Genomic DNA, 10,805 nt, shown 5'->3' with positions numbered 1-10,805 from the left:
AAAACACGAGGCCATAGAGGACCAGACACACTGGAGTGCTGACTACCAACTGATTGTATTTATTATGCGAGCGTATAAACACACAAAATAGCTTGATGGGTAGCCTTAAAAGGATGTAAACGATTAAGCCCCTGCCTGTGCCCGTATAAACACACAGGCCGACAAATGCCTGGTGACAGTGAAGGGGCAGCAAAAAAACCAACAGCAAAAGCACTAGGCTCGTCATCGTGACTTAAGATATGCCAAGTTCATGGCAATACAATGATATCGAATGTCTGCTCGCATTTGAGGCAAACTTTGCGCGCAGTGACTACAGCTTCATAGATGTGTCTCGTGTTTTTTTCGGAGTAGCATTTGAGGATTGCGATCTGCTCAAAATGTGGTAGGCAATTTTTGCACCGTTTACAGTGGTGCTGTAGGTTGATTTTGGGAAAAATATCTTCAAGGGACGATGCATGTTCCCCGAGGCGATCATTGATGCTTCGTCCCGTCCGACTAACACGTGGGTTACAGGAAAAATGCATCTCATAAAAACTACGAAGGTACGGCAAGAAACAAAACGCTTTTCATGCTTCTTGCCGCATACTGCGTTTCTAGGTCCTCTTAGTAATCCCTCCGAAACACTGAACAGAAGTGATTCTGGAAATCCCGCTGACTTCAACCGGTCCATCTGAGAGTAGAAACTGTTCTGAACCTGGTGTTCGCACGACCTGGTGATTGCATCTTTGAGGGCTTCTATAGCAACTTGTCGCATGACGACCTTGGAGTGGGCGGACGTGGACGGCAGGACACTCACGTGCACGGGGCTTGTAGCGCCAGCATAGGTGAGTGATTGACGTGAACGATTATTGACTAATCCATGAAGCGTATCAGGCCTTCGTTTGGTAGTTACGTCGTCAGACGAAAAGGTGAAAAATGCTTTTTAAGGAGTGCAAATAGATGGCCCGCACGGCGGTAAGGTGTCGTGCTGAGGTGTTTAATCGTAAGATAATTAAGCTGTTTCATCATTTCTGATGTAGAACAAGATCCTTGGTCGCACAGGATCTTTCTCGGGAAACCTACACTCGAGAACATTTCCACCTAAGTTTCTGCGACGGTGGCTGAATAGATCTTTGGTAAGGCCACTGCATCAGGATACCGAGTAGCAAAGTCAACCAGAGTCAATATATTGATTTGAGAATCTGAAGTTGTTGGTCAGGGCAAAAATTGGTAACCAAACCGAAACGCGAAAAAAGAACAAAAAAGTGATAAAAGAAGCAAATAAATATATAAAATGTAAATAAATATAAATATATCAGCGCTCTCTATGACTCTTCTCGCTATTGTCCTCGTTGTGTTGCGCTGTTGCAAAAATATGAAGCAGTACCAACTTGCCCAATCTTCCCTTCTTCCACAAATATAAAATGCTAGTTTTGAAACTCACTATTAAGCTTCAATTTAGAAGAAATTATGAAATATAGGTCAAATGCAACTATTTTGTCACAGAGGTATTTGCTACATTTGACCATCGGCCTTGTCAATGGTTTTGGCTCCTTGTGTAGCCGCTAACCAATACAAGCCAGAACCGCACTTAGCAATCGGTGGCAATGGACAACGTTCTCATCAAATGGACACGGGAAGAGAAATGGGATGTGTATGGAATACGCCCAATGAAGAATACAGCTGTCGGGTTCCGTCTGCTGACATAGCCTGGCGCCATCAATGATATGTGGGGCACTGCAGAAATGTTCAAATGGAATGAGGGCGAACCAGCTGGTCCCGCAGAAGTCCTCGATATCTGTAAGTGGTGACCAATTTCCTCATGTTAGCGCTTTTTGGATCATTTTGCTTGTCGTCAGTACTTAGTGTTCTATTTGTTCCAGGCAAAGCGCACGTACTCGAGTTAGTTAATTGAGAGCTTATTGGCGCAAGGGCGACAAAGGCCAAAGAGCGCCAAACCTATGCTTATTTCTATCTAGTTTACAAGTGAAACCGATGTGATTATGATACGAGGTGCGCAATAAACCAATAAACGAGACTAAAAATCCAGTGTAACTGGCTGGAACAAATCATAAGATCTAAATATCATTGCTTAAAAAGTGGTGTAATCATGGAGGTAAAAAAGGAATGAAATGGAGTCTGAATGTAGGATACTGCCAAGAGCAAGAGGGCGAGGAGTTGCCTCACACTGTGCCTGGCTACGGCGCCTCCTTGTCTGTGACAGGGTACCGCTTAGATGATGTGATATGAAAAACTATAAAAACTTTAAAGTTCCAATGCTATTTAAAAACTCCATAATTTTATCAAATGGTACCATAGGTTTATCACACAACAGAAGTGATGGACGGAATGGTACAGGTGCTCACAGAATTATTAGGAACGCCGGACAGGCAGCGGCTCGTCAGCGAAGAGCGCCGGCGTAGGAATGCGGAGGCAGACTGCGCCTGCGCGGCCTCCCTATCTAGCGAGCCTCCTTCCTTAGTGAACCTAGATTAGATGCTGCCTTGCTCCAGAGAAGGCTAGCGCTAGGGGCTTTTTAGCTTTGAGAAAAGCTCTGGGCGAGCGGCGTCTCTGATGCGCTGCGTGTTCACGCGCTGTCCACCCACTCTCTGACAAGCGCAAGCGCGCCTTGCTTGCGTTGCCCTGACGCCGGTTTCTGAATTCACTTGGCGAGAAAGTCACGCTCTCTGTCATTAGTGATATGGCTGGCATAGAACTGCTGTTCATATTTTAAAGCCCGTAAGTCAGGTCTGGGAAATCTTACTTCTCGCGCTATTCCCGCCGCAGTTTAATTTCCTATCGTGAATGAAAGCGCAATTTTAGAAAAATAGCGAGGGTTCGTTGGCTGGTGTAAACGAACATTAAAATTTTTTTTCAATAAATTAAGCTTCGTATTTCTCAGCACATATTTCGTGCACAAAACTTCGTGCAGCCGGCTCTTATTAGTCGTCTATTCAAAATCACTCATTGAGGTCGTGCGAGTTGAATGCAAAAAAAAAAAATTGGGGTGTTGGGCAAACTTGAGTTATGTGCAAAAAAGACGAACTGCGCAACAAGAACACGGACGAAAGGGAGGCATACACACACTAACGCAGACTTACAACTTTACTGAAGGAAGGAATACAAGGCAAATATATAAAGCGATCCCCAACGCACTTCAAATCTGATCAATATGGCACGTGACAATCTGCCCGCCACTCTCTGACCGCCACTCCTGACCGCCACTCCTCGTCCGGCAGATACGTCAAGCTCGGTCACAGTTTTAGGAGGAGCCAGCATCCCAAAGGATATCGAGACCATCCTGAACAAAGGCCCCAAGTACTGCTTCGAACCACCATGCTCCAGGCCAAGCCTTCTCGGGTTAGTCCACGGTATCGGCGAGAGAGTGACCGAACAAGAAAAGGAGAGACTCATCGGAGAGGGTGTGGAGTGCGCCTACCGCCATGCGAGTAACAGGACAACTTCTAAGCCACCTGTCAAGAAGGTTGCCAATTTTCTTAAAGAAAATGGCTTAACGGTCATCCAGTCGGACAAGGAAGGGGGTTTTGTAGTCTTACCGCAAGGCTTGTTCCAGAGCAAGGCGATGGATGCCGTTACAAGGAACTTCACGCCAGTCAAGCACGATCCGAAGAAAGCGAGAAGCCGTGAGACTTTTAAAGGATTTGAAGTTGGAGCATTTGATGAAGGCCGTGAAAAACGAGGATGACGGAACCCTTGAAGTGTTTTTCACTGGAATAACGCATAAAATTGGTTGCCCCTTTCGACTAATCGTGTCGGACAGGAACTGCTGGCAGAGGAAGCTTGGGAACTTCCTGCAGATACATTTGAATGTGTTATTAGGCAATGACCCGTTCCTCGTTAGAAGCTCCAAAGAAGTCGAGCTGATGGGAAAAGGGCTACCAACTTCCACGACGGCTTTTTCCGTCGACATCGAGGACATGTATTATTCCACTCCGCACGAAGGACTGTTCGCTGCCATCAGAGAATGCGTGGAGCTTCACGGAGAGACGAAGTTCCGGAACTCAGTTGGCCTCAACACTGGCAACTTCTTGGAACTTATAGATTTCTATCTAAAGTCTTCCGTCATCCACTACAATGAGAGTTATTATATTCAAAAAGCAGGCATTTGTATAGGTTCGAGCATAGCTCCAGCCTTAAGCGACATTTTTCTGTCATCCTTTGACCGACGTCTTCAAGACAAACTGCGAGGGATGGCTGTCACCCGCGTGTGCAGGTACGTCGATGACTACCTGGTCTTCCTGACCCCACCGGGGGACGGCAATCTTCAGGATTTGGCCTCAAAGATCCTCTCGGCATTTTCATCTGAATCTTTCGGGCTCCGGTTTACCAGTGAGCTACCGCTTGATGGTCATCTTCAGTTCCTGGATTTAGATCTGCACTTTGAGAAACAGGGTTTGTGCTGGTCCTTCAAAACCCAGGTCCAAAAAGGCTTTGCTTCCCTACTCTAGTGCCCATTCGAAGTTGGTCAAGCGAGGCATCATTTCCCTATGTGTTGAGTCGGCCCTGAAAAAGACTTGTGACCACAAAGTCCAAGAGAGCTTCCAGTACCAGCTTCAGCGTTTGCAAGCAGCTGGATACCCTCCGCACGTCATTTCGAGTGTGTGTGAAAATGTGCTTCAAAAAATTAAGAGAGAACGCAAAGACAAAGAAGACGCCGAGCAAAAGAAGGCCCATGTGATTCCATACATCCACAAATTCTCGCACAACATCAAGAAAGTGGCGAGAAAAGGAGGCGTCAACGTTGTCTTCTCGGCTCCATGCAGATTGTCCAAGGTGTGCGTGATGATGAAGAACACTAAGAAGACCCCTTGCAAAATCAAACATCTAAGGAGGTTCAAAGATTGCGTTTCCGGCGTTGTTTACCGCATTCCCCTTAGTTGCGGAAAAGTCTACATAGGCCAAACCGGCAGATGCTTTAATGAAAGAGCAAGGGAGCACCGGTTGAGCGTGGCAAACAACGATGGAGGGTTTTTGGCTAAGCATTGTGCGGACTGCACAAAAATGAAGCAACGGGACTGTGTACCATGGTTCGAAAAGACGGAATTTCTGGCCAGATTGAATGACAAATGGGAGCGTCTCGTCGTCGAAACATTTTGCATCGGCACTACGGACAACTGTGTTAGCAAGGCTTCCATTTCCTTATCATCCAAAGAATTTTCGTTTTTGCGGGGGCATGTGTAGCCTAGTGGCCTGTTTGTGCCCTGGTGATTGAGCAGTGCCTCCTGATTGCGTTTGATGCTTTCGTTGTTCATTTGATTAGCGATCTCAGTTTTGTTTCGGTTCTGTCATGGTTTGAGATGTTTTCCTACGCTTTGGATTTCATTCACCCCCCTTTTTTAAAACCGTTGTTGTCTTAAACTGTTGTCCCGTCTTTCATCTTTTTGTTTTTTTAAATGACTCGGTGCCTATTTTCACTGTTTTTGTGACGTAGCTTCTTGAGCTGATTCATGTTTTTTGTTTTTTTTTTTACCTTTTTGACCTGGTGCCTTTTTTCACTGTTTTTTTGTTTTTGACGATGACCGATGTGGTTGTTTTTGTTTCCAGTTTTGTTTGCTTTCAAAAGGGGGAGTGCTTCGTCTCTTGGTTTTGGTGTCAGCACCTGCGCTTGTAAGCGGTTCGAGCTTCAGTGGTATCAGATGGCTACAGTGGTGTGGTTTTTGTTATGAATTTCCTTACTTTGCAGAACGCGTAATTCTCAAGCGTGCACTGTCGCTAAGCGTTCCTTTGCTTTATGTTTTCATAGAAAGGGCCGGCCCGGTATAAGATTTTCTTGTAAGCGGTTGGTTCTTGTGTGGTCTGTTTATCGCCTGGGCAGATTGTCACGTGCCATATTGATCAGATTTGAAGTGCGTTGGGGATCGCTATATATATTTGCCTTGTATTCCTTCCTTTAGTAAAGTTGTAAGTCTGCGTTAGTGTGTGTCTGCCTCCCTTTCGTCCGTGTTCTTGTTGCGCAGTTCGTCTTTTTTGCATTATGATCAACCAACTAGCCCGACAAGTCCTGTTGAGTTATGTAACAGGAAGCACACTGGCTTTACTTTTTGCAGAAAGAAAAAAAGAGCTGGAAATGAACTCCGCGTTCTGTGGTATGCGGTAGGGCAACCTCCACAACGGCAATGCACGCAAGCACGCTTCCTGCTCGAATCACACTGCAGCTTCTAGCCTGCATGGGCGCGAGGAGTTCCATACCTTCGCAGTAATCAAGGCACTTCCGTTCCCCGCTAATGTTTGTCCACACTACAGCTCACATATGTATGAGGAAGGCTTTTTCATTGCACCCCACACATTTTCAATCATTTTAAATCCGCAGCTTTGAGAGGCCTCATAAGTAGGCGCACAGCACGTTGTCGTTGGAGATAATTTTTTTTTATTACAGATACCTCAAGGGCCCTTGAGTGAGGGCTTTACATGAGGGGTATATAGCATAACCCTGGTGTGCACAGAGCAACGGTTCTACTGGAATAAGCGGCACTCATCTTTAAGCGGTCTGGCCAGACTGCAGTAACTGGCCGTCGAGGGTGTCAGAGTAGGCACCAGGTGTGAATGATGGAAACAGCCGTGCTAGTGGACTGAGGCCGTCGTTCTTCATCGCTTCCCAAACATTCACAGCATAGCTGCCGAGCGCCGGGCACCACCGTCGCACTTGACGGTAAAACTCACTAATCGTGCTTCCTTTCCACTGTGCAGAATTGATTATGGGAAATGATTGGCCAACAGTTTAGTTTCCCGACGGTGACTAGCGTTGGCAAAACCCGGCGTCCTTCCTTTATGCAGCGATAACTACGTCGTGGGCCTGATTGATAACGAAGTATGAAGATAAAAATCATGGAATTGTCACGGAAGTCTGTCCTTTACAATCGAGACACCATGCCGAAGAGAGTGCCTATCGATGTGCGGCGCACAATAATTAAATTATCTATGCAAGGTGTACCGCAGCGCGAGATATGCCGCCTCACCGAGAGGTCTATAAGTGCCGTCAATCGTATTATTCAAGCACACAGGGACGAAGACGGACGCCTCGGAGATGCGGCTCGATCCGGACGACGCCGATGCACGTCAGAGGACTCCCTCATCGTTGCCGCAGCGGTCGCGGACCCTTTCCAAAGCGCCCGCCAAATCAAGGAATCCCTTAACTTGGCGGTCAGTGAAGAGACAATTAGGAGGCGCATGCGAGATGCCGGGCTTCATGGGTTTGTGGCAGCCCAAAAGCCTCATCTTACGGAGCGGCAAAAACGACAGCGCCTTCACTTTTCCCGGACGCACGAGCATTGGACGGCAGAAGAATGGAAACAAGTAATCTCCGATGAATCCACGTTTTCTTTTAGGTGGGATCAACAGCGCCGCGTCTGGAGACCATACGACTGCAGGTATTTGGTTTGTTTTACACTTGCTTTCCAATAATTCGTGCTCATACCACGTTCATAATCTATAAATCTCAGATTTTCACTGCGCCTTCTCTTGGTGTAGGTACGAGCCGGGCTACGTTTCCGAAATTCACAGTAGTGGTCGGTGTGCTGTGGACGTTTGGGGAGCCATGAGCAAAGAGCGACTGGGCCCGCTAGTTCGACTGCCGCCATCGTTCACAGCTGATTCCTACTGTGAAGTTATTGATGGTCACCTCTTGCCATACGCTCTGGACGGACGATTAAAGGATGGATGCTTCTACTTTCAGCAAGACCTCAGCCCTGTGCACACCGCCAGAGTCGTGCAAGACCTACTTCAAGAACGTGCTGTGCTCTTACTTGATTGGCCTCCGAAAGGCGCAGACTTCAACCTGATTGAAAATGTGTGGGGCACAATGAAAGAAAGCCTATCCCACATGAATCTAGGATCCGTCAGTGCCAACGAGCTGTGGCAGGCCATAGCCAAAGAATGGAAGCGGCGGGGTAAAAAAACGGATTTCATAGGAGCCCTCTGCGAGTCCCTTCCACGCCGACTACAAGCTGCGATCCGCGTGGAAGGTGCATTGACGAGCTATTGAAGGCCGACATGCTAAAGCGGGTGCTAAAGAAGTTCCAAGGCAACGGAGAGTTACATTTATGTTTTTTTTGTTGTTCTGGAGAAGAATAAACCCAGCAAGATTCCTGTTGAGCATCTGCACAGTGCTTCCCATGCTGTTTTTGTTCTATTTAACTCCTATGGCCTACTCTTGATGAACATCGTATAGTCATGCCAACAAATGGAAACATGCGATATAATGCAAGAATACTCACCACAAGGAGGATAGCGAAGCGACCGGTACCACAAGGACGCAGTCAAGGAATACCTTCAAACCTCAGGGGTATTCTTGAGCCTAAAATATAAGATTAATATCTTCTTTCACTCCCTCCTTTACCCTTCCCTTACGGCGCGGTTCAGGTGTCCAACGATATATGAGACAGATACTGCGCCATTTCCTTTCGCCCAAAAACCAATTACTACTACTACTACGTACAGTGCTAGATGCATGAAAAAAAAAACTATGGATGAAGTAGGCACTGAGAAACCCGCCACCTTAATTTATTTCTAGAACAGTTTTATTGCCGTTAGCCCTTTCACTCCTGCTAAATGATCGGTCAAGTCTTCGTCAAAATGTTCGTTCAGTTCACGATATACAGTGCAACTGAAGAAGTAATTTCACAAGAAATGGACTTTGCACACCCGCAACCGAATCGCGAAAGGGGCCAGCAGTGCTATGGTAGCGAATCCGCTGAGCTCGTTACACAATCATGGAAACCTCGACTGCATCACAGAATGGATTCATACGCCGTCGGCAAACCGCCGCAAGCAGTCTACTTGCGATTAACGATAACGGTGGGCAGCAAGCGAAAATAGCATGTCACAGCCACTGCACTGCTCAGCACACCTGTACCTGCGCTAAGAGGCCCTTTCGCTAGCATTCTGGAGCAGAAGAGCTAATCTAGGTACCCTAGAGAACGAGGCTCGCTCCTTAGTGAACCAGCGCATGCGCAAACCGCGGCTGTAATCTTCCGCAGGTGCGCTCCGCCGCCGCTCGGCTGCCTTCGCGGCGTTCCGAATTGTTCTGTGAGCACCTATACGTGATGTTTGCAAAAGTTTGCAAAATGAGTATGACGACGCGTTTCATACAATGGACATGTTAAAAGGACGTGAATGACTGAAAGCTGGCAACTGCAGTGCTCGCATTCTGATGGATCTGCTCTCTTAAATAATTGTGTGTTAAGTGTGTGTCTCCGATTCTTAGTCTAGAATGTATGACTTCATAAAATATTTTTTTATGGCAATCCTTCCATTCTTTTATGCTTGGCTTTATAAGGTGCAGTTTATTATTTAGTGCATGGTTCCATTCAGCCTGCCATTTAGATTTCAGCGCTCGCTTAATTGTTCCTTTAGGTTTGGTTTATAGGGGTTTAACGTCCCAAAGCAACTCAGGCTATGAGAGACGCCGTATTGAAGGGCTCCGGAAATTTCGACCACCTGGGGTTCTTTAACGTGCACTGACATCGCACAGCACACAGGCCTCTAGAATTTCGCCTCCATCGAAATTCGACCGCCGCGGCCGGGATCGAACCCGCGTCTTTCGGGCCAGCAAATTGTTCCTTTATAGTCCTTCCAGGGGATCGTCATTTTGCAGACGTCACTCATGGCTGCATTTCCTGCCACGGAGTCTGCGAGCTGGTTTCCAGGAATTCCAGCATGGCTTGGAACCCAGCAGAAATGTACGTTGTACACGCGTATTGCAAGCTGATGCAGTCTTTGCAGGATGAACAGTAAAAGAGGATTTTTTGATCAATATTTCGAGCTAATTGCAGTCATGGCACTTTTGGAGTCTGTGTATATTACAGCGTTTTTATTGTGTTAATTATTTGTGTCGTCCAGTGCTGTGAATATTCCATAGAATTCCGCGGTGTTAAGTAAAATGGCGGGACTGGTTGAACACTTTTTCACGGCAGCTGCACCAACCCTGTCATGAGTTTTTGAGCCGTCCGTGTATAAAGCTGTAAATTCACTCTATTTTTCTCCAATTTCAAAAAACTCGCTTTGTATAAACGCCAATGGTACAGCTTTCTTGTCGTATTTGGCTAATGCAAAATTACATTGCACTGACGTTTTCATCCAAGCTGCGACTTCATTTTCGTATGGGAAGAGATGCTCTACAGAAAGATTGAGTTCATATGATTCGGCAGTCTGGTCTATCCAGATTCCTATGTTGTCTTATTTTGGAAGAGAGCCGTCTGACATGTAGTTTCCAAAATAGGTTTTGTAGGGGTGTTCCCGCAATGAAAAAAATCTTTAGTGCGTATGTCAGTGTTAAGAACGCTCTTTTTTTTTGAAGCGATGTTTATAGCCTCAGGGTATAAAAACTATGAAATGAGAGATGAGTAAGGTACTTAAATAAATGAAGAAAGGAGGGCTGATTTGATGAAATCAAGATGTGACCGATGATATGGACCCTGCGTCCAGGCAATATAGCAATCCGGATTGTCCGGTGATCGATATCGGCGGAGTAAGCAAAGCCTGTCTGTACCCCATGTCTTGTGGGACAGAACTTTCAGGATATTTGTAGCTTTCTGAGTGCGGAGCTTCAGCTGTTTGATGTGAGGTCCGAATGTCAGTTTTGAATCGAAGATCATACCAAGAAACTTTCGTTCGGTTTTCACGGGACTGGTTTTTCCATTGAGATGCAAGGATGGATGTGGAAGTAGGCCTCGTTTGCGTGAGAAGCAGACTGAAACAGTTTTTTCTGGCGAGAACCTGAGTATTTTCATCCGCCCACTTTGTGAGGCGATTGACAGTGGTTTGTATTTGTCGTTCGCAGATAGCAAAGTTGCAGGATGCAAAGGTGA

This window comes from Amblyomma americanum, chromosome 4 (genome assembly GCF_052857255.1).
Source record: "Amblyomma americanum isolate KBUSLIRL-KWMA chromosome 4, ASM5285725v1, whole genome shotgun sequence".
NCBI classification, from domain to species: domain Eukaryota; kingdom Metazoa; phylum Arthropoda; class Arachnida; order Ixodida; family Ixodidae; genus Amblyomma; species Amblyomma americanum.
This window is presented reverse-complemented; position numbering follows the sequence as displayed.